The sequence below is a fragment of the Dunckerocampus dactyliophorus genome, chromosome 12 (assembly GCF_027744805.1).
Source record: "Dunckerocampus dactyliophorus isolate RoL2022-P2 chromosome 12, RoL_Ddac_1.1, whole genome shotgun sequence".
Taxonomy (NCBI): domain Eukaryota; kingdom Metazoa; phylum Chordata; class Actinopteri; order Syngnathiformes; family Syngnathidae; genus Dunckerocampus; species Dunckerocampus dactyliophorus.
In genome coordinates this window covers 16,833,538-16,858,483 of record NC_072830.1, presented here as the reverse complement: position 1 = coordinate 16,858,483, position 24,946 = coordinate 16,833,538, and the positions used below count along the sequence as shown (strand labels likewise).

The 24,946-nt window shown below is 40.2% G+C and overlaps 1 protein-coding gene across 3 annotated transcripts in view; it reads left to right on the top strand.

Moving 5' to 3' along the window:
- Positions 1 to 731: 731 nt before the first annotated feature.
- Positions 732 to 24,946, top strand: part of grik4 (glutamate receptor, ionotropic, kainate 4) — a 418,260-nt gene continuing 394,045 nt past the window's right edge. For all 3 annotated transcript variants that reach the window (XM_054795183.1, XM_054795185.1, XM_054795184.1), the window contains exon 1: positions 732 to 1,241. The gene's annotated coding sequence lies outside the window, so the exon portion shown is untranslated. The remainder of the gene's footprint in view (positions 1,242 to 24,946) is intronic.

Sequence of the window (24,946 nt, the reverse complement as noted above, 5' to 3'; positions counted from 1 at the left end):
ATTTGACTTCCTGTTTACGTGTCCTTTCTTTTTACAGTCGGTGCCTACTTTTTAATGTGTTTTGTCACTACCTGAACTGTTGTCGAAGTCTTTTTAGCGGCCTTTTTGTGCATCCGCCTGAATGCATCCTTTCTTTGCCGCATGTTGCAGCTTGTCCCTACTTTGTGATGTGTTTTATCTCCACGTAGATTGTTCACATGATGTTGGTAGTGCGTTTTGTGTGACTTCCTGTTCCTGCCAGCTCTTCCTGTCCTTTTTCTGCTGTTTTAAATTTTTTTTTTGCAGTTGCTGCCTACTTTGTGATGTGTACTATCAGTACCTGTAGGACTGGACTGTAACTGCTGCATGTGGCACTTGGTGATTTGTATTATTGCCACCTACAGGACTGGAGTGGCACTGTGTTGCCAAAACGAGGATTTTCGGGGTTGTCAGGCCAGCCATCTCTCCCTGTCCTTTCTCTGCTGCATGTTACAGCATATATCACCTCCTGATCCATGTTTCGAGTGATATTTTGGCTATTTTTTTTTAAACCCTCACCACCTTTAACGGTGTTTCCCTCTCATGACACATTGATGAGAAGATGAGCACATTGTTTCATGATTATATAAATACAATCTCGACAGGGCATCTCCATTTTCACGCCTGGTCAGCTATGTAGAGAGGCGAAGGCACCGTAATCTCATCTGTGTGCGTGCGCGTGTGTGTGAGCAAGAGAAGCAGCTCGCTGTCGTCTCCCACTCCTCAGTCTGCTCTGCATCCTTCCACAGGACTGCAGCGAATCCAGTGGAGCTGACGGGACTACTAAAACACAACAGCAACACAACATGTACAAGGAGCTTAGGAAGGGAAAGAAGGAAAAAGTCAACGAGGAGGAAGAAAAAAAAAGCTAAATATATTTTGGATGTCTGTATTGTTGCGCCTCTGTGGGATGCGGGATACGCAGCATCACTGGTGTGCAGGTTCTGATAAGCCCAATCGATGATGGACCTCCTCTCGGTTCGCTAGATTTGCGGACATGGTGAGTCAGATGCAACTCTTGGCGGGCTTAAAATGGACTGCTGCTCTTCGTGGGTGAAGCGCACGACGTTTTGCAACTACTTGGCATTGGAGGAGCTTCACTTCGCGCCGAGAGGGGAATGAGAAGCTCACTAAAAGATCACCTGGACTACTCTTGCTCTTATTTCATGTGTTTACCTCTCAAGGAGGCAACACTTGTCTACTTGTCTGGATTCTGCAGTCAGGTAAGATCTTCTTGGACTGTTTTCTCCCTCCAAACTCTTCTGGGATCGAACCTTTGTGCATTTTATGTTTTAAACTTAGGTAATTCATTGATGTGCACGGTTGCAACTTGCCACTGCAGCGTAATTGTTGCAAAAATGAATGCATTTATCTATATAGCCATCCATCTATCTATCTATCTATCTGTCTGTCTGTCTATCTATCAATCTGATATGGAGCAGAAATATTAGATTATTTTTATGCAAAAGCAGGAAAATAAGGTGGTGCAACAATTGAACACCACAGTTTGGCTCCCCCTTGTGGCCCCATTTAGTTTGCCTCCATTTTTTCCTCCTTGCCACAGGGAAACATCAATATATGATGCATTATATGCTGAACAAAATCATCATAAAGGGATGGTAGAAGCCCTTTTAACACCGTCCTCCAGGGTGCTTCCCTGCAGGTTCTGCTGTAGGCTACATAATCATTCATTTGTTTATCATTCTCATAATGTGGACAAAAACGTGCATGTTGGTTAATTAGGACTCCAGGCAATAGAATGTTACAATAACAAGATCTACACGCTTGTTTCCCACCCCTCTGAGGTATCTTTTTTTTTTTAAATTGCAATTTTGCATGTCTTTGGTAATTGGAAATCGCTTCTCTTTGGAGTAGTTTGTGTGTTGATCCCAAAATGAATAAAAAATGCAGCAGTTGCAAACAAACATGCTTAGCTGACTCCAAGCTAATCTAGCAAATGTAAGTTGAGGTCGTGCCAACTTGCGATGAGGATCCCTTGCATTAGGACATCTGCTGCAATTACATATAGTTAATTGGCCCCTTTTCATCATGAGTGGAATTAATTCAGACTTTAAAGTTCATTTGGTCCCTGCCATTAAAGCTATAGTAAGGAATATTTGTTATGATAGTGCTAACAGTCCTGGCTCGTCCGCCGACATTATAGAGCGGCCAAGTGCTAATGATAATAATTATCGCACATTTGCAAGAAAAATATTTTTACCGGTAAGAGCTGCTTGAGGAGACAGAACAGCCTTTTTGATTGGCTGATGGGGCTGAGCCCCATGAACTCTGCCTAGCAACAAGTGGCAGGCCAAACTCCAGGTTGGGAAACAACTATGACATTTTGTGTTATGTGTTAGCTTATGCGGTGGTTCTCAATTATTTTCTGGCATCATACGTTTGAGAACCTGATATCTATTTACGTATCTGTACAAACCACCGTATGAGTTGCTGGCACCAGCATCGTTCAAGCATGATTAAAGACATGCCAACCTTGAAGAAAATGTTTGTGTATAGTCCCTATCACGCCACCCCGATACCTCACAATAAAATCGACCCACCATCACTGCTCTGGAGCAATCACCATCTAACGATAAAATACTGCAGTTTGAATAGAAAACCCATCATATCGCAAAGAGACAGTACTTCATATGAAAACAACACTGTTCAAGACTTACAGTACATGAAAGAATACAACATTACAATCTCAAGCATCGTATTGTACGATACCATTGCATTTATGACATTTATGGCACGGCTGCCGGTACATTATCCATTTTCACTTGTTGTAAATTCAATTTTGGGGTCCCCCTGAATGGAGTTTTATGGTGCTGCTTTTTCCTCACATGGGCATTACTTTTTTATTTGTGTGCTTGTTTGCAGTATTGTGCATTGCAGAAGTGTTTTGACAGAGAACCGCAGGGTGTTGCTGACAGATGGAACACACTTGCACTATGACTAGTTGCTATATACGATACAGTAGATATAGGAAGCTTTCTTTCTTGTTTACTGCATTGAAGACTCTTGGTTTGGAATGATTTGTACAAAAAAGTGTTTTGAATTCCCTGGTAACTACCACACACATTGCCCAACAAATACATCATCTTTATAGCCAACTCTAACCCTAATCCTAACCCACGTAACCCACGTTACGCAACATTTAAGCATCTATACACTCTTGATCAAACTGCTTTCTCTCTTTGAACACGGTCTGATTGTTGAGCTGCATAAGCAAGGCCTCTCGCAGCGCACCATTGCTGCTGAGGTTGGATGCAGTAAGTCATTGGAAACTTCGTCAAAGATCCTGATGGTCATGGAACAAACAAAGTCAAGTGGTAGACCCCCAAAAATGTGAAAATAAAAAAGAGGATCAGATGTCCTTCAAGACACGGGATGATCCTTGGCGCAAATGAAGGTTGTGACTGGCACGGAGTGCAGTCCAATAACCATCTCGTCTGCGAGAGAAGGGATTTAAGAACAAAAAACATCTTCAAAGGCCTCGTCTCCCTCAGCGCCACAAAATTGCCCATTTGGAATTTGAAGGAGAGCACCAAACACGGGACATTGAAAGGTGGAAGAAAGTTGTGTTCTCTGATGCGAAAAAATGTAACCTTGATGTAACCCTGGTGGCTTCCAACGTTACTGGCATGACAAGGAGATCCCACCTGAGATGTTTTCCACACGGCACAGTGGAGGGCGCACCATCATAATCTGGAGTGCTTTTTCCTTCAATGGAACAATGGAGCTTCAGGTTGTGTGCAGGGGTGTCAAACGGCAGCTGACTGTGGAGATGTTGTAGGGGGCATCCCTCATGAGTGAAGGCCCTCGTCTGTGTGGTAATGGCTGGCTTTTTCAACAGGACAACGCTGCAGTTCACAAGCCCCACCTGACAAAGGACTTCTTCCAGAGGAATAACTTCACTCTTTTGGACCATCCTGCATGTTTAAATCCAATTGAGAACATTTGGGGATGAATGGCAAGCAAAGTTTACAAAAATGGACATCAGCTCCAGCTCCTCTGTGAAGCCATCTTCACCACCTGGAGCAACGTTCCCACTAGCCTCCTGGAAACACTGACATCAAGCACGCCCACACCAATTTTTGAGGTGATTAACAAGAACGGCGCAGCTACTCATTACTGAGTCCTTTTTGGAACATGTGTTTCTATTTTAGGGGAGTTTCGGGTTTTTTTGAGCTATGATCTTAAACTTTCGATCAGCTGATGAACAGCCTATTTCTCTTTAGTGCTTGTTTGCAATAAATTGCTTACTCAAAACAATTTTTGTCTCACTTCTATTCTTCTTTTTGCATTTTGAAGCTCAACTTAGAACCTCTTTAAGATCCAACAGTGCAAAATGTAAATTCTTGCAATTTTCCACCTTTCAACGTGTATATCCGTAATTCTGACCCTAACCCTTTTAAACAAGGCCACGTATGAGAGCAGGATTCCTACGCATCTGACAATACCTGGGCAATGATTGACCAATTTTCCAATCATGGAAAACATACGGAAAATGAAAAAAAAACCCATCAATTGTCCTGGAAATGGTGATGTTATCCTGGAAAATAATTTATCCACCACCTGCCTTGTGAATTTGGTTTAAACGGGGTAAAAGTTACGTGCATGCGTGTCTGGTGTTAACATTAAAAGCACAGCGCTTCTCTGCTTCTAGCCAGCGCAGCGCCCCACGTGACGCTACTGGCCAGTCCAATTTGCATTTCCGCTTCGAGCCGTTCCGCAATAAACTAAACCCTAACCTCTAACCAAGGAGTGTCCAAACGTTTTCCAGCGAGGGCCACATATGAAAAATGGAGGGTGCAAGGGCCACTTTGATATTTTGTAAAGCAACACGTAGAGATATGCTAAGAAGTGATATATATTTCAAGAAAAAAGCAGCATCTCAGCTATGTGATAAAGGTGAAAAATTGTATCAACTTTACACTTTTGCTTTTTTCACCCATTTTTTTTGTAAATTTTCTTCTCATAATTATGACTTTATTCCCATAACATACTGTATTTTATTCTCGTGACACTTTTTCTGCAACCTAATTAAAAATTACAATTCCTAATTACAATTCTATCTGCTTTAAAGGCTGGACAGGACAGGGGTAAAAATAAATAAATAAATAAATAAAAATAAATAAATAAATTATAGTTTTAGAATGTGCCACAGGCCTATAAATGCACTTTGGGCACCACTTCCCTAACCCGTATAACCAAAACCCTAACCCTAACCCAGGGTCAAACTATCATAAAATCTTAATTAACGTTACAGTCACGCAAGTATAAAAATAAGTCAACAGCTCATATTTTCAACAAACAAAAACAAAACACAAAGTCTTAACTTCAGTGATGAATGAACTTTCAATGAAAGTTGAAGTCACATAAGAATATTTTTGACTTGCATGCAACTTTATTGGCTAACGGCGACGTCTTTTTAATGCAACTTCCTGTGCGTATCCTTTTTCTCTTCCCATGTTCTACTCTTTGTGATGCTGCTTCCTTTTTTCGGCAAAAGTGATCCTTTGATGCTGTCTGAACAGAGGTCTGGTGAGGTGCACGAATCTCACCGGAGCCTTGCTGCTTTGACTGTAACTTCCTGTTCTTCTCTTCTTGTGTTCTTCTACTCTTGTTGGCGCGGCTTCTTTTTTTGACTAAAAAAAGCCAAACAAGAGGTAATGCTTATATGTTTGAATAACTAAGGCCGACATGTAAACAACAGCGGATGACGTGCAGATTCAGGTTATTGGAAAATTATACAACTTTTGACAGTGACTGTGCAATCGTACCATGCTAAAATTCACCGAACTGTCCTGCTTGGTTTAAACTGGGCAAAACTGTCCGCTAACATGCTTAATTCATGACCATTCTCTCAGGATTTGTCTGACATTTTGTCTTTTTGGAATTTTGCCTGTCATCCACAATCCTTACGTGAGACAAGAACACACGTCTTTCTCTTTTCTGTGCATTCTAAAGATGTAAAAACAGATAAAAAGAGGGAACTAATTAATGCACACCCATTCCGCCTACAAAACTCGCTACAAAAGCACCTCCAAAAACCTTCAACAAGATTTTATGGTTTTATATCAATGCTGTGACCATGTAGTAACAGGTACATTCATGATAACATGTAAAACTTACTGTATTTTGCCCTATTTTGGTCATTTTAAGCATTACCAGAACTTCCTTCCTGGGCGCATTGATTTCACATAGCAACATGGAAACGTTAACTTTTCCAAACTCTAAAGTAAAACCACAGCAGCAGTGGCAGCAGCTCCAATATGTAGCGTTACCTTTCGGTAGTGGCCTGACACGTTGTGAGCGAGTGTGTGGTGAAGCTAGGTTGCTCGGTGTGGTGTGGTGAGGTGTCACTACGGCAGTAAAGTAGTTCTTCAGTGTAACAACGTTAATAATAATACTAATAATAATGTTAATGTCACTGTAGCTTAGTTAATATTCACCCATTACGTGCATTCTTAGCTGCCTTTTTTTTTTTTAGCTGTTTTTATATCTTTAGAACACAGAGAAAAGAGAAAGATATGTGTTCATGTCATAAGGAGTGTGGATGATGGGCAAAATTCCAAAACAAGTTATAATGGGAAAAGTTATAATATTATGGGAATAAAGCCAAAATATTGTGGGAGTAAAGGCATAATATTGCAAAAAGAACATTTATGAAGGTTATTTAAGAAGAAAGTTTGCAAATGAAGAAAAACGGAAAAAAAGGGAGCAAAGTTCATACTAAACCAAAGCTGAGATGCATTTTTTTTTTTAATATATAGAACTTCTTAGCATATCTACATGTGCTGCTTTACAAAGTGGTCCTTGCTTCCTTTCATTTTGTCGAAAACCAAATCATACGAAAACTGGGGCGCTGGAAAACGGAGGTTTGACTCGATTTCAAATCCAAACTCGTTTTCCTCTTGAAAGTAATCCTCTTGGAGTCTCATCCACTTTCCCAGCCTTCTCCGCCACGCCTTCATGCACTCCTGGAAGGACTCTTCCGGGATCCTCCGCATCTCCATCGCTACACCCATCTTGATGTCATCCACGCCTTCAAAAGGGGTCCCCTTGGTGACACTCTTGAGTTGGGGAAAGAGGGAAAAAAAAACACAAAAAAACAGGACGGGTGGGTGGGGCGGTTGCTCCCGCATGGCGATGTGAAGCGGGTGCCGGTTGTGCGGCAACAACTCTCGCCTCTTCTCTTGCTGGTTGATCGATACGATCAACCAGTTCAACCGTGGCAAGAACTCAGTGAGTGTTGCCCCTCACATTGCAGAATGCAAGCAACATCAACAGTCCTGGAACACACCTTGTAGGTATGGAATATCCTAAATCCAAGCTCCATTCCAAGTCTTGCTGAGGGTGTATTTACAAAGCGACAGTGCTGCATGCTAACATACGTTTTGCACGCTTCAACACACTGCCTGGAAATCAGATTTAGAGTCCGTTTGCTTGGGTAATTGTTCCGCACTTAAACGCTCCGTATATTACTGGAGGTGCAGCAATTGAGGTGAGCAATGGGGCACGGGAAGGCCACGGAATAGCCCCAGTCAAGAATGAAATGAAATGCTGATCATCTATAGCAGATCTGAAATACAATCCGGAGAAGAGGCTCTGCATGTGGGAAGTAATATTTGTGTCTATTGTGTTCATGTAAGTGGAAATAATCTCTTTCAAGGTTACACCAAACAGTGAGCCTCACATGATAAAGTGGGTACGTTCATACGTCTCCACTTTCCTGTTCGCTATTCATGCACACATGGAATGGAATATCATTCTAGGCTGAACAGCACGGTACTTGCTTTGAGGGCAGACATTTCAGCAAAAGATGTTTACCCAGGTGGGGCAAATGTATTGTATATGCTGTATAAGTGCCCATTTCTATTGCGTATGTTCAAGAGGTAGCATTATGCTATCTTTGTCTGATGAGAGCAACCTGAATAGAAATGAAAGGGTTTCAACTACCGTCAATTATCGGGGAAATATATTTTTACTTCAGTGACGCACCCACGCTCGACCTACATTGTGCACAATCAGATGACGGTAAGATAGCCTAGGAAAAAAAACACTAAATAAGACAACTGTCTTTCAAAGTCTTCACCTCCAAAAAACTATAACCTCGCGGAAGAACATTAGTACCTGTGCATACAGCTCACCTCCGCAAATGCCTTCTCCTCAGCTTTTGGATTAACATTTGCAATAAAAATGATAATAAAACCCTCCCCTTCTCTCTTTAATTACCATCGGCTGTTAGCGATGAAGGAAGCTGACAATCTAAAAGATGTCACGTCGCATGCTCAACCCATTGATGAAGAGCTATAAAAGCAGGGGTGGTCCAAAGTGCGGCGCAGGGGCTGTTTTTTTTTTTGGCTCACGGCACATTGCAGAAATAAAATTAAACCCCCTGGCAAAAAATGGAAAAAATAGAGCAAAAGGGATAATGTAACGAGAAAAAGGTGAAATGTTGATATCAATAACTAACAGTAACACAAAGCTTTGTCTTTGTGGAACATTTTTTCAGCCCATCCATCCATCCATCCATCCATCCATCCATCCATCCATCCATCCATCCTTTGGGCGACAGGCGGGGTACACCCCGGACCGGTCGCCAGCCAATCGCAGGGCACATATAGACAAACAACCATTCACACTCACATTCATACCTATGGACAATTTAGATTGTCCAATTAACCTAACATGCATGTTTTTGGAATGTGGGAGGAAACCGGAGTACCCGGAGAAAACCCACGCACGCACGGGGAGAACATGCAAACTCCACACAAAGATGCCCAACGGAGATTCGAACCCAGATTTTCCCGATCTCCAGACTGTGTCATTTTGTCAGCCTTTTTACCAAATTAAAAAGATATATCAAAATTTAAAAGTGGTCCCCCTGGGCGGGGGGTAGGGGAGGGTTCCTTTCTGGGACCACAAGTGAATGGCGAAAAAACGCGAATAATTGATACACCCATAAAAATGTCTATTTCTGACACACGGATTGCTCCTCTCCTTCCAAACGCTCCTGCTATCTTGATGTTGATGTTCTCCTCCAATTTCCGATCAACATTTGCAGTAAAATGGACTGTTACAATACCGTTACCGCTCAGTTAGTTTATTCGTGATCGGAATAATAACGACGAAAGTTGCACTATCCGTGTGCGATCCGACATCTGTTCACCATCTGTTTTTTTTATGGTACAAGAACGAATCAGGAGGGGTCTTAATGTCAGCAGAGTGGTGTCATATGACATCTACGAAGTGACGGTTGTGATGTAGGTGAAGCGACCAACACTACCTTCGCGATCACTGTAATGGGCACCCCTGATATACAGTAGCATATACTGTATGTCCATCCGTACACTGTATTACTCAACATCGTTTTCACGTCAAAAAACTAAACAAAAAACCCAATTTCCAAGGTGTGGCGGCTTTGATTGAGCTGTGGCGCCCCGCCACGATCCATTCCATGTAGCAGAAACCTTGTTGACATAAATGTAGTTTAATGTAGCATAAGTATGGCTTTGTTGTCCGAATCCACAATGATTTGTCGGTTAACCATCTGCGGCATATCCGTGCCTTAGATGCCTCATTTACCTGCAGATTCAGTAGTGTTCCTCAGGGTGAAGGTAATTTGACCCACCATGTACGAGACAAATCCTTTTTTCCACATGCACTTCTTCATTTATCACCACAGATGGAGACTCCAGGGAGGCTTTGATCAGATAAGAGATAACAACCGTGTTGTCTTTACATCCCATATGTCATTTTTTTGTTTAATTTTGGCAGCACGGTTGCACAATACTCACCTCTCCTGACCTCTTTCGTGACACCTTTTCATTTTTGTCGTTGTCCTGAAAGTATCCCTCTGTGTGCACGAGTTCCCTTAGGAGTGTCTCATCTAACTGTCCAAGATGATCCATATCCACCGCGCTACTTGTCGGCTGCTCAGACAGTGATAAACGACACGGAGGTTCTGTGCGAGGCAGGCTGCCATAGATAAAGCACCTGCATGGATGCTGACCCACCTGCGGCCGAGAGATGGACACTGTAAATACACACAGACACAGTCTTGGCATCGGCGTGCAAATATGAGAAATGACACCTAATGCTGCCTTCCAGGAAACTGGGAAATCATAGACTATGGATATGACTTTTTGTAAACATATATGACTCAATCATATAAATATGCTCCCTTTCCTATTACTCTTATTTTGTATATAATGTCAATGCAAGGCTCTGTCATACCTTCATATTTGTACCTCACTAAATGGATGACATCACCATGAGTCATACGTAAAGTCAAAGATCAAACCTTTAATCAAATGTTTACACAAGTCAAAGATCCTCTATAATTAGTGTTTCCCAACCTTTGCTGAGAAGAAGGCACATATTTTCCATGAGAAAAATATCACGGCACGCACCGTCAAACAAAAATGTAACAGGTGGAATTATGTAACTCCTGCCATCTGTCACGATACGTCACTGGCATGGACAGATGAACAAAGTTACATGATTTCTAATTAATCAAGACATTTTCTGACCAATTAAGTGAAATTGGATAATTTGCTGCGGCACACCTGATGGTCTCTCACGACACCACTCGTTTACCGGAGCACAGCAGTTAGGAATCACTGCTGGCCATGACAGGAGCGCTGTGCTGTTTTTGTGGACCCGGTGCAAAATCGGGAATCATAGATTCTCCATGTGACAGGAGCACACTCATGTTTTTGGGGACCCACTGCCAAAACACTAGTCAAATGTCCTCTGTGTGACACGAGCGCTGTTCTGTTTTTATAGGTGTACAGCTGTTTATAAAGGCTTATTGCAAAAATGCTAATCGAGATCCTGTTTTTAAGGATTTACTCTACTGTTTTTAAGGACCTACTCAAGGTAATCAAAGATGCTCTATGTGACAGGAGCATTCTGCTGTTTTTAGGGATCTGCAGCAAAAAAAAATGCTAGTCAGAGAGCCTCTTTGTGACAGAAGGGCTCTGCTGTTTTTAGAAGTGTTCTGCTGTTTTTAACAACTTACTGCAAAAACAGTAAGCAAAGATCTTCTCTACGTGACAGAATCATTCTGCTGATTTTAAGGATCTCCTTTGCTATTTTTAAGGACGTACTAAAAAAATGCTAATTAAAGATTCTCTATTTGACACGGGTCTTCTGCTGTTATTTAACTACTTCCTGCAAAGACACTAATCAAAGATCCTAGTCTACGTGATAGGAGGGCTGTTTTTAGAAGTGGTCTGCTGTTTTTAACGATTTACTGCAGAAACATGAGTCAAAGATCCTCTATGTGACAAGAGTGTTCTGCTGTTTTTTTAAGAACCTACTGCAATAATGCTCCTCAATGTGACAGAATCATTCTGCCGATCTAGGGATCTACTGTGCTGTTTTTAAGGACCTATGGCAAAAACGCTAATCAAAGATCTTTTGCGTGACAGAACCATTCTGCTGTTTTTTAAGGACCTACTAACAAAAACTAACAAAGATTCTCTGTGTGACAGAATCATTCTGCTGTCTTTTAAGGGGGTTACTGCAAAAACGCTCGTCAAAGATCCTCTACGTGACAGGAATGCTCTGCTGTCTTTAATTTTGATTTTGTGAGGCTTTCCAGTCTGTTGCTATATGCAACCTGACAAACACAAGTCAAAGATCCTTAATGTGACAGCAGAGTCCTGTTTTGAAGGACCTACTGCACCAATCAAAGAGCCTTTATATGGCAAGACTACTTTGCTGTTTTTAAGGATGCACTGGGGCAAAAAAGCAAACCACTCGACATGAGATGTGTGACCTGCTGTTTTTAGGAATCTGCTACAACAAACGTTCATCGCTCCCAATGTTGGAACTGAACTGTCTGATGTCATTCGTGGGATAGATTTGGCCCGCGGGGCTGCCAGTTCAGTAGTCCTGTCAAAAGCCCTAAGTGGGTTGTTTCCTATTTCCCAGCAGTCTTGAATGCAGCATGAACTGCTGTCTCTCTGATGCTTCAAGTTGGCAGCTAATCATTAGCAAAGCAAATGAAACCGGCGTTTAGTGCATGCACTTCACCGTAACTTCCAAGGAGGGCCTGCTGTATAAGACTCCCATAAAGATGGCAGAGATGTGTAATTTCCTCTTTTTGCGCTTTGTTGACACAGATAAATAGTCTCCTTGCCGCAGCCTCGGACTCATTATGATGTTACAGGGAAGGTTGGGTTTGCACAACGACAAATCAATAACACATTAACGTAATAAAGGATTTGCAAGTGGGCTGGACGGACCTTGCTGATTTGTTTTGACGTAATCAGCTGTGATTAACGTCTAATTTCACAGATGACCAGAAAGGCCACCGATTTGCTTTGGAAACGCATGACGTGGGTCTGTTGTTGTTGTTGTTTTTTGTCCTCATTAAGAAGGGAGAAGACTTTTGAAACACATCGCATCTGTTAGTTTTTGCCATAGCAGCCAGTCCCATACCCTGTACTTTGTCATTGTGTGGTGATGAGTCAATAAATACATGATATTGTAGTAGTACATCAATACAGGAGACGATACCTCACATACAATCACAGGTCATAACATTAGGTACACCAGCATCATCTAAAGTGAACCAGAATTATAGATATACAGTAGATCTATTCATCGCCCCTCCATGAGGATATACTGTATTCGATTCCAAGAATAAAAAATGGCCAAACAAAATGATGATTTCAGAAAAAAAAATTACAATGATTAACAATTAACATATTGTCCGATTATAGAAATGTATATATAAATCCAATATTCTTCTTCTTATTATTATTATCTTTATTATTATTACATGATTATTACTGGAAAGGCATATTTTGAGGAAACAGTGCCAAAAAGTGCCAAAAAAGCAAACTTTTTTGTCAAAAAATCTTGCAGCAAATTGCAAAATCCAGATCTCATTTGACATTTTTACAGTCCAATATTTTTGAAACAAACAAATTCCACAAGTTGTCTACATCCATGCATTTCTAATTTAGATACATTTTACCACTTGAGAGGGACAAAATATTAAATACACCCTTAGCACGTTTCTATGCCACTGCAAGAAACAGCCATAACAATAATACAACATACTGGCAAATATTAAGAAACATAACAGTCCAGGATATACCCCGCCTCTCGCCTGAAGTCAGCTGGGATAGGCTCCAGCATACCCCTGCATACCCCTAATTAGGATCAGCGGCATAGAAAATCCAATTCAATTCAATATGGCAATAAAGATAATTACACATAATTCCTCACTAGTTGTGTACATAACCCGAGTAGCCAGTCAAAATAGCTAAGCAGCGTTCATTAGACACACAATTCATGTATTACATCCAGTTAGCATTTGCTATCAAACATTACCGATATACATCAAAGGAAAATGATTATGCAAAAGACTATGCAGCCGAAGTCAAGGCAACATAAGGGTTTCAGCAATGGGCAAATTTTCCAATTAATCATGATTAATCATGAGTTTAAGAAAGGGAAGTGTAGAAAATACACATTTCTATAGTGGAGTTCAAGACGACAACTGACGACGACTTTTTTTTGGACATAACTAGCTACTACAAGTGAACAGATAAATATATAAGCATCTTACCGCTGAGTTAGTTTATCCGTAATCGGAATAATAAAGATGATAGTCTCCATGTGTAGTTTGAGACATCAGTTCACCATTGCAGTGGGGGAGCAAGAGTGAATCAGGAGGGGAGCTTAATGTCAGCTGACTGATGTCAATGACATCTCCAAAGTGACGTTTATGCGATCGACTCAAACTACCGTCGCGATCGACCGGTAGCTCGCGAACGACGTCATGGGCACCCCTGATCTAGACCACATACACGCATAATAAAGACGTTGTGATGTTCGAAGTGCCCCTGAATGCAACTCCCTGTCGTCTAGTGACAATGAAGAAGTGTTGTCCGGACTGGAGATGCTATTGTGTCTCTGTCTGCCGTCATAACAGAGACGGGTTGGCTTGACACGGTGCGCATGCGTTAATTACAATAAACATTTTAACTTTATGAATTAAATAAATTAACACTATCTTGGACAGCCCTACTTTATAGGATTATAACGTTTTCCCCAAAGCTATTTTTCAGAAAAATTACAACTTTATTTTGTTGTTTGTTTTGTTGAATATTTCAACTCTATGCTACTATGAAGACATTATTTTTCATCATAATATTACATACTACAAGTTTATTCTTGTAAAATTGTGACTTTTTTTCTCGTTAGAATATGACTTTTTTCTCTTCATATTTAGATTTTATTCGTGTAAAATTACAGCTGTTTTTTTTCCATTTCTGCTGTTGTTGTTTTTTAAGTTTCCAACTTTCTTCTTGTAGTTATGACTTTATTCCCATATTTCGGACTTAATTCTTGTAACATTATAACTTTTTCGGCAACCATATTTCCAAAAATTACAACTTCATTCATTGGTTTGTTTATTTTTCATGAAATGACAACTTTCAAAAACTTTTTTCTCAGAATATTTTGACTTTATTATTGCAAAATTGCAGATTTTTCCATTTTTGCTGTTTGTGTGTGTGTGTGTGTGCTTTTTTTTTTTTTTTTTAGTTTTCTTGTTCAATTATATTTTTAGAATGTGCAGTGGGCCAATTAAAAAAACAGACCCGGACCAAAAATGGCCCCCACGCCTTACATTGGACACCGCATTTAATAATGTACAAATTTAAATCGTTTAAAACCTGCAGCAAATTGCAACATCCACATCTACTTTTACCTTTTTTTTTTTTTTATATATATTTTTGATCCAGAATCAAATACCACAAATTGTCTGGAGAGGATACATGGCTGTTGCATCCACATCTACTTTTTTTTTTTTTTTTAATCCAGAAACAGATGATTCAACTAGTGCATTTTTGGAACAGGTTTGGACACAGATGGTACGCCGAATGTGTGAGAAAAATGCCACAGAAGAGTATTTTGGGCAGTGAATGACTGATAGGCAGCCCACCTTGCATCTGCATGTCTTTCCTATTCGCGTGTGTAGAAAAGGAGCATATGACGTTGCTCATAATAGACCGCGCTTACATTTCCACTTCTTTGTGTCTCTTTATGTCGTTTGTAGAAATGCCAGATGATTATATATAATAAGATCTCAGCTGTCCTTTCCGCAGCCATGAAAATATGTCCACTCTATTTCAATCTGTCTTTGGCCTTTAAGTGCGTAACCTTGATGCCCGAGATGGGAACGTCTGAAAGCTGCTCTCGCAGTTGTGTGGGATGCGTGACTGTGTTCTTTCCAGCCTTCACAGTGTCCACACACACACACACACACACACACACACACACACGATGCTTATCTCATTCACCATTGAAATCATTTCAATATTCAGGTCAATTTTCATTTTATCGTCTCGCTCATTAACATTTTAGAAAAGACCTTATGTTCCCTACAGAGGAATTACTTGATCATAACTCTTCTTTATTTGCAGTTGGGGCGGGTGGGCGATACTGCTAATTTTGGTCTCGATTTGATACCCAGTAAATACAGGGCCAGTAATGCCCATTCCGATACGGATACCAGTACCTTTTACTTGAAATTTGTCGAGCTCAAGGGATGGTTTTGTGATTTTCTTTACAATGATAATCAAAGAAAGATTTTCAGTCAACAAGAAAAATGTTATTTGTGAACAATTACATATGCATACAAGAATATACAACAATGTTGTGACAAAATCAACAACATAATGCAATTATATCCTAATTCCATTTCGTGGCATACAATTGTTTGAGCAAAATATAGCCAGTAGTGTAAAATAAAACATAAGCAAACACACTCCCACAACTGCAGAAGGTGCTCCAAAATATTGCACAAGCTCCCTTTCAATTGCATTTGATTTACATACATCCACATTTACACAAGTAAAACTCTCATTCAAGAAAACCCATGAACAGCAGCAGTTAGCCTATAGCCACCAAAAGTTAGCTTATTGGATCGTGTACATTCCACAATGTGGTGTGCATAAAGTGCTAATGCTATATCGCCATACCTTTATCGTTGGCCCTCCTCTTCTCTTTTTTAACCTTGTAATTAACCTGAGGGCTGAGGCCCCGCGGGGAACTCACCCCCCCGGCGGTGGACGTTTCGTTTGCTCACATCTGAGCAGCATGAGGGCTCGAGCATGCCGCCTGTAGGGGGCGTCCATCTGCCACACGTATCCTGACACGAGGCAATGAGTGCTGCGACATCTTCAACAACACACCTGTTCATTAATTTGTCGTCACCTTTAACGCCTTTCAGATGAAAATACTGTATGTTTTATCCACCCACTCAGACTCAAAAGTCACCCAGACTGGTAAAAAGTCACTTATTTATACTTGGACACTATGGTGTTTAACGTTAGCATGCTACTAGCTATGTAGCTAACGCCAATTAACTTCTTCAGTGTAGTGTTTGCATCACCTTTTCTGCTTCTTCTTTTATGTATTTTAGTTCCTTTCCACACTTCTGCCCCTGTTGGAACGAGAGAAAGCTATGTTTTGCTGTGTGGTTACAAAAGATGATTGTTGTTATCATCACAAGGCAGAGTTCTCGTAGTGGATTTAATATACTTGAGGGACGTGTTGATAAGAGTGCATTATTATATTGCAGTTTTTGCTGTACAGCATAATCGTAATATCATGTATCACTCTTCAGCTAAATAATCCACTCATTGACCACTGCATCAGATATCTAACCTCCAGAGATGTCATTTAACATGTTTAGTACTGTTGTTGCAGTTGGCACTGGTGTATAATCTACAGATCATATTGGGAGCTGTTTCCAAAATGTGGGTTATCATGAAATAGCTACATGGGTAAAATATTAGAAATACAGTGGAACCTTGGTTAGGGTCATTCATTCGTTCCAGAAGGTCTGCTTCTAACCCAGGGGTGTCCAATGCGGCCCGGAGGCCAATTAAAAAAAACAAACAAAAAAAACAAACAGTAAAAATGGAAAAAAGCAGTGATTTTACAAGACAAACTATTAAGAGAATAAATATTAAGAGACAAAAATAGAATAAAGTGGAAAAATTAAAGGGAAGAAAAGTCCTAATATGAGAAACAAACCAAACAAAGAATAAAGTTGCAATTTTAGGTCAAATTAGTTTGGGTAAAGAATATAATGTTAAGATAAAAATGTCAAAATATTATGAGAATAAAGCCATAATATTGCAAGAAAAAATGAATGGGAAGAAAGTTGAACTATTTGTAAAAAAAAAAAAAAAAAATGATGTATGTAGAAAAAGTTCACACTAATAACACACTTTATCACTGATAACACAAAGCTGAGATCCAGGCTGTTTTTTTCTTAAAATACAAAAAATGTCTCAGCATATGTACATGGGTTGCTTTAAAAAATATGTAAACGTGGCCCCCGCATCTTTAGATTTTTCAGTATGCGGCCCTCGGTGGAGGGAGCTTGAACATCCCTGCTCTAACGGAAGGCTACTTGAACCGAATCAATTTTTCCCACAATAAATAATGTAAATCCATCATCTGTTCATCTGTTCCAGAAAGCCAATAATGTCAACACAACACGTTTTTATAGTTTTACAGTTATAGCTGTACATGCAGAAACCAAAATGCGTAGAAATTCATGCGAATGATGAATGAAAGGGATAAACGAACATATAAGGCACGGCTGTCCGCACTTTTACCACTGAGGTGACAACTGAAAAATGAAAGGATGCAAGGGCCACTTTGAGATTTTGTAGATATGCTAAGAACTTATGTATATTTCAAGAAAAATCACTGGTGAAAAAGTGTATTATTAGTATCAACTTTGCTCTTTTTTTTCCCATTTTTCCCCAAGTTTCTGCTTAAATAATCTTCATACATTTTCTTTTTTTATATTATGACTTTTTTCTCAACCTGTTTTGCATAATATTATGAATTTTCCAAATAGTATTTTTTCTGTAATACTTAAACTCTGTGCTACTAAAATGGTGTTATCTTTCAACAAAATATTACGAGTTTAAGCTTGTAAAATTGCTTGTTAAAACTTTTTTTCTCATTAGAATAATATTTTGACTTTATTCTCATAAAATTACAGCTGTTTTTTTTTTTTTTTTTTTTACATTTTCCAATATACCGACTTTGTTCCTGTAAGTTTAAGTTTTCTTCTCGTAATTCTGATTATATTTCCATAAACTTTTGACTTAATTCTTGTAATGTTAAATCTCTTTCTTCTCTTTCTCTCCAAAATGTACAACTTTATTTGTTGTTTTGCTTGCTTCTCATGATATCCCAAATTAAAAAAAAGAAGATTTTCTTCTTTAATATTTCAACTTTATGCTACTAAAATGACGCTATTTTTCCTCATAATATTACGACATTCTCGTCTGGTCATGTCTAAAATGACTGCTGTTTTTTCCTTTTTTTTTTGTTTGTAGTTTCTTTTTAAATTATATTTTTCAAATTTGCGGCCAATAAAGAAACAAGTGGCTCCCGAGCCGCGCTTTGGACTTTAGACACCGTTTGATACAAAGTGACGTTTACCTTCATTGAAGTTAACAATGAACGGCCATTCTATGTGGGCAACAACGACAAAGCGCTACAACATGAATGTTTTTAGTGCCAGTTAGCGTGGCAGTGGGACAAGTGACATGCTTTGTGCTGTGTATTTCCTGACCCTTACCAGACCACTTGGTGGAAACGGGGCTTAACTTAGCCCCAGGGTGTCCACAGTCTCTTGTCCAACTGAGGTAGAATGTACAGTACTGGTACACTGTTGATCCACTGTACACAGTGGATGTAAACGTAAATCCAAAGCTCAAGCATTCACCTGTAGCGCCTGTGCATAATTCTGTGGAGAACGCTTAAAATTCACCATCTGCTTCGTGTCGACTCTAATTGGCCGGTGCGGGTCATGAGTTGCTGCACATGCGCACATTTCTTCTTGATTGACATGCAGCAGGAGGGGAGCAGTCAGCTGGAGAGACACAATGTCCCGGCCACTTTTTAATCATGTACTCCAGGTTGGGTCGGATAAGAGATGTAAGGGTGATTACAGTTCAAGGACAACGTCCTTGCGTTCGGGGCCTTGGGATTATGGCTCCTCAACCGTGTTCTGCCTCGGCCCACTTGCGCATCAGTATTCAGATGGAAGTCTCTCCTGTGGAGAGATTGGGAACATAGGAGTTGAATTGAACGACCAAGGATTTTGTTTTATCTGTGAACTCACTCCATTATGATGAGCGCAGCAGATGACGCTATATGTGTTAATAGCATTTTAGAGATGATGAGATTGGCCGACCTCAAGCGTGTTCTCGCTTCATTTTCTGCGTATGAATAGAACACATCGACTGCGTTCCTGTGTAAAAGGTGCAGGCATGCAGAGTCGCCACTTGGCCTTTTTCTGATAGCTTCAAGTCTATCAAAAGATTTTAGTTAACGCGGCGAGATCAAAGAGGGCCAAAAATAGCACAGTCATGTCGAGCCATGAATGAATATGGGGAAAGCATAGACGTAACCTTGTTAAGTTAACCACTTCCATGCCAGCCACAGACTGAATTTTGATATTATATTTTATGCCAAGGGTCCCCAGCCATCAGAGGCAATAGAAAAATCAATAATTTGATGTCATTATTTTTGTATTTTTGTAAATAACTGTCAAATTAAACATGCATGTACAATGGCACCTAAGTTAGCGTCCGCCGCGGTACGTGGGTTTTTCGATTAACTCTGTAAAATGTTTGTGGTTTTTCAGTTAGCGTACAATATGGCGCGCTTCTTGCTGTGTTATCAACACACTGTGTGAGTCCAACTGCGTTCTTAATCTATTTTTACGTATTTTTATCACAAACATCCTGTTTAGCATAGCTTGCTAACAAAATGGAAGTCAGCAACGACGCCTGTCTGTTACAGTAAGTCATCATAAGTCTGACTCTTAAAAATGTTAACACAAACAATTGTAAATCCATATAAATGCTAAATGAAAAGGATAAATGAACATTTTAGGTGGTGGTTGATGTCACTGTCACATTGTGTCTTGGTATAGCTTTCGATTACTATTATTTGACAGAAAAAGGCCGGCCCGTGTAAATGCAACTTATTTAAGAGGATTATCTACTGGTCGAAAACATTCCAGTCAGACTAAATACCGCTTGCTATTTTTAAAATACAATGATACAATGCTCTGCCTAATAAAATAGTGTTGTGAATTGTTTATTGCATTTGGCGAGGGCAGACTGATGAATTGACTGAGGAACAGTCTCAGCTGATCACACACATGCATTTGTGCCAGTAAATGCTGGTTCCGCTGGACGTGAAAACTCAAACCTCTGAAATTTGAACCTCTGATAACAAACTTGTATCAAGGCAGTAATGTTAGAAAAAAAAGGCACAGCAATTATTATTATTTATGTTCAAACCGAACCAGAGCCTGTTGATCTGAGCCAAGTTGCTTCATCATTAGTCTGCAGACTGCAAATCCTTCATGTCTTAGTAACTGTGGGAGGTCGGAGGTGTAAAGTACAGTTTGCAGAACAACAAACGGCGGAGAGCCAGGCTTAAGGGATTACTTTTTACATGTTGCAGTCATTTTGGAAGATACACTGCAGTGTTTCCCATACATTCATTTATTTATTTGTTCCACAAATGGTTTTGGCGCTACCTGTTTGGCCTTGCTCGTGAACACATTATAACGTGGCTGTCTGTGAACGTAGCTTGCCATTACAGCTCTGTACAGTAGATGGCATCATAACTCTGCTTCTTAACACACCTCATACTCCCTGGTCTGCCACAGAATGAAAAGAGCAGGTGGGTTAAGTGTTGCCAATTTGGCGACTTTCTCATATTTCCAGTAATCCCTCGTTTATCGCGGTTAATTGGTTCCAGACTTGACAATGATAAGGGAATTTCCACAAAGTAGGATTACTTATTTATAAACGGAATGATTTCATAGAGCATTAAAAACATGTTTACAACCTTCTAAATATGGTTTGAACATTATTAGAGACCTCTAGACATGAACTAACACCCCTATAGTCGCCTTTACACTCGTATTACCCAGTATAGTAGACAGTTATAAATGTGTTCCCTAGGGAAGTGGAGTTGCGGATGGACAGGAAGTGACTTTGTGGGTTCAGAGTTTTAACTTGGTGTGGGTTACGGCGGCAATAGTAGCCAGTGTTTTTATTAGGGATTTCTATTCAGGATGATTGTGACTGTTGTGAAATAATCCAAACCTGCAATGAAAGCCTTTTGTTCTGGCGATCAAGTCTGGTGCTTGTGTGTCACACCTGTTGACCAGTGTAGAATACCACATAGCTTCACGCGCCTTTGAGTGCATCTTCTGAATCCCCGATATTTGTATTTTAGCTCATTTAGCCATTTTTGTGCTTGAAAATGCTCAATTTATGCCAAAAATATGTAACATATGCCTATGTTTTGACAAATAGGCCCATATTCAATCAGGAAACAGCACGATTTATTAATATAGTCTTGAAAAACTGTGATAGAGCCGTGAAATTCCAACCATGAAGTGACGAGGGATTACTGTATTCATAAATTTCACAACTTTTTCTGGTCTTATTGAACGCTTGAGACTAACATGAGAGCACGCATCGCATGTCTTAACGGATAGCGGGTTCTGCCGTGGCACATCCCCGCCCCCACCTAAAAGCACTCATAGGCTGCTCCGTCTTGCTTGTGACATAAAAAACAAACAAACAGAATCCATCAACAGAAGAAAGTTCATTTTTATTTCGAAACGTATTTGTTTTGCTTTTCATGTTCTTTGTTCACTTTTTGCCTCTCCCACAGCGTACCTAAAAATTGCATGCACAATGACGTCTTCCCCCCGACCACCCAGTACCACAAATAGATTTTAGTCCTGTGGGAACCTCTCTACTGTGTATGCAGCAAAATGGCCACAAATGCACCAAATATACATTGTGGAAGTGCTCAGAGATTATTGTGATGGCACCAGAAGTATTATTGTGAACCCCAGAGGCGGCTATTTGGCTTTGATATTGCTTTACATGTATCCCTTTATCCGACTGAAATCCAGTGAAACAAATTCATCATAACAATGCATCACAAAGAGACAGACAAAATCTGGACTAGAATATGCAATCATGCAGATGTAAGTCTTTCTCTGTTGCCCTCTCAGCTTTACCTGGCGTGATTTGTACATCTCCTGCCAGGTCTTGTCTTGTCTTTGATAAGCACAAATGTGAGGAGAGATGAACCACTGCTGAACTGATTGCTTTAATGACCTGTATGCTCACGCTGATCAAAGTGTGTGTGACCTGCAAGGGAAAAGAGGGTCGAAAATGTCTAAAGCGTCTTGTTGCTAGAAGCATCTGCTTTCTTTTAGTGCACATACTTAACACAAGCTTGCATGCACACACACACAGAGACACACATTCTTCCTCTGCGCAACATGATACTTCATCATTACCGAACCATCTTTTCTGACCTTTTCAAGCAAGACATTCACGTATGCATTGGTAATTTTTTTCTATAGCCCGCGTTAAGCCATCACTACTATACTATGAGGGAGTGCTACAAAATGGATTTTGCTCCGTGTACAGTATTTGCCAGCTTGATTGCTAATAGGGATAATTGCTGATTTTTATGCTTTGTCCTCTATACTGCTGAGAAATGCTTTATGCTGAGAGAATTATAGTCATTCATTTTGATTAAGTGATTTGTTTGTGTTATTTGAGCCCAGTGGCCACCTTGTCCACCTGCCATTGAGGCAACTGAAATGAACTAATTGACGTATTCACTAGTCTCACCTAGAACAGCAAATTTATCAAAGTTGCTTTCTTGCAAACGGTCTGAAATTGGTTGGGGAAAAAATGCAGCAACTCATACAATGTAATAGTTGTCATGTGACACATAAGAAGGACAACTCGACATTAGCAGAGCTTTGATGCTGATTTTTTTCCACCACAAGCACAAGTGCTATGAAATCAAAACATTTATCACATTTTCCTGATTATAAGTAAATAGTCACACTTTTTTTCATAGTGTGGCTGGTCCTGCAACTTATATAGCCATATATACTGTATATATCCATATATATATATCTACAGTATATCTATATGTATATATGTGTGTGTATATATATATATATATATACAGTATATGCTGCTCCTGTGTGATTTAGTGATGTGGGATGAGATCGGGAGTTTGGTGAACTTGCTCACCGGTAACTTACTTGCTTTTTGGACTCGCTGGCCTGTTATGTTAATTTAGCACATTCAGCCTCCCAGGTATGTTATTTATGGTTATTGTGTAGTTGAATAATAATGACGTCAACATTCATTCATTCATTTTCTATGCCATTTGCCTTCACTCGGGTTAAAGGGGTATGACTTTAGGTTAAGCCAATCACAGGGCACATATAGACACACATACACAACACACTCACATTCATACCTATGGACAATTTAGAGTCTCCAATTAACCTAACATGCATTATTTTGGAATGTGGGAGGAAGCCCAGGGAAAACCCACGCACGCACTGGGAGAACATGCAAACTCTACCCAGAGATGCTCAAACGTGCGTCCATGCTATTGTCTAGTTCAATAACTCGCCTTTCTGAATTAAATGTCTGTTCTTGGTCATGAATTTTGTGATATCAATATAAATGCGACGTATAGTCCAGTGCGACTTACATTCCGGAAATTATTGTCCGGAAAATATGGTAGTTGTACATGAAGAATTTTAGTAGCAGTGGGCTTGTGCAATATAAAAGTGTTACTAAATGTATTTTGAAATTTGCACACATCTCTTTTAGGCACAAAACACTTGCACTGTCGGACCCTGATTAGTTACTTTTCAATAGCTGTTTTTTCTTGTCGGTAGATTACGGAACACCCATGCTATTCGCTAGCCCTGGCATCTTGATGTTCATTTCGGAATCAATTGCTAAGATTTATTTATTCCTAATTGTCCTGAAAGCACCTTCACTCATGCTGGTGCACATCCTTTTAAGACTGTCTGCTTTTCTGAGCAGATTCAGGCCCGCCAAGTATAGTCTTGCATTAACTAGATTACACGACTCTGCAGAAAGCCACAAGTCTGTACTCTTGCTGGTGGGCACGTTATATCACCATCTCTAATCCCAGTGCTCCACCTGCATTCTCCTGTTTCAGGGCAACACATGTTTTGCGGGCAATTTATTACAGTAAAACACCTGCTTGGTCCTTGGAAGAAAACAAGGTGTCACTACATCCGTTCAGTCTTAGCTTAGTTACCAGCATTGGGTTTGCCATCTGAGAACACTTGTGCAGATGAGGCCTGGAGGCGATCTGTGCCACTGAGGAGAAACACGCAGCAACTGAGAGCTGCTGCGGATAAAGAACCTGTGTGCTCTATCGTAACAAGCAAACACTATCAATGGATTTCCATCAGGTCCTTAGTGGTGTCAGATTAGCTTCTACTTTTCTTACAGGTTTCAACAGATTCCCCCTTCTTCTTATTACCATCCTAATTAACCTAATGAGTTGGTTGGGGAGGAGAAGCTCTCCAAAGCTGATGAGTTTGTTGCAGGCAATTATTGTGCTGCCCTTCCCCGTCTGTGGCGTTATCGGCTGATTGCCGGAGATTTGGATCAGCGGATGCGCAGCCTAACGTGGTGTGTTCTGTGGAGTTGGCTATCGATTTAGCGGTGCTCTGGAAGAAGTCGAGGGGAAGCAGCAGGTGAAGATTACCAAAGGAAGGTGATGGCTTTGTCACAGCTCTAGACTGGCCTGTTTTAGTTTCCCTCTGAGCATTGTTGGCAAATATTGCTGAAGTGTAAGTGCTTGTACATTATCTAGGTTTCAGCTCTTTGTTGTATTTTTATGCCCTAATTGAAGCTGATTAAATGCCGGTCCTTGGCAATGTATTGATCTGGCAATTACAGCCACCCACTAAACGTTGGCAAGCTTTCTTACAGAAACTAATGGTATTAATAGA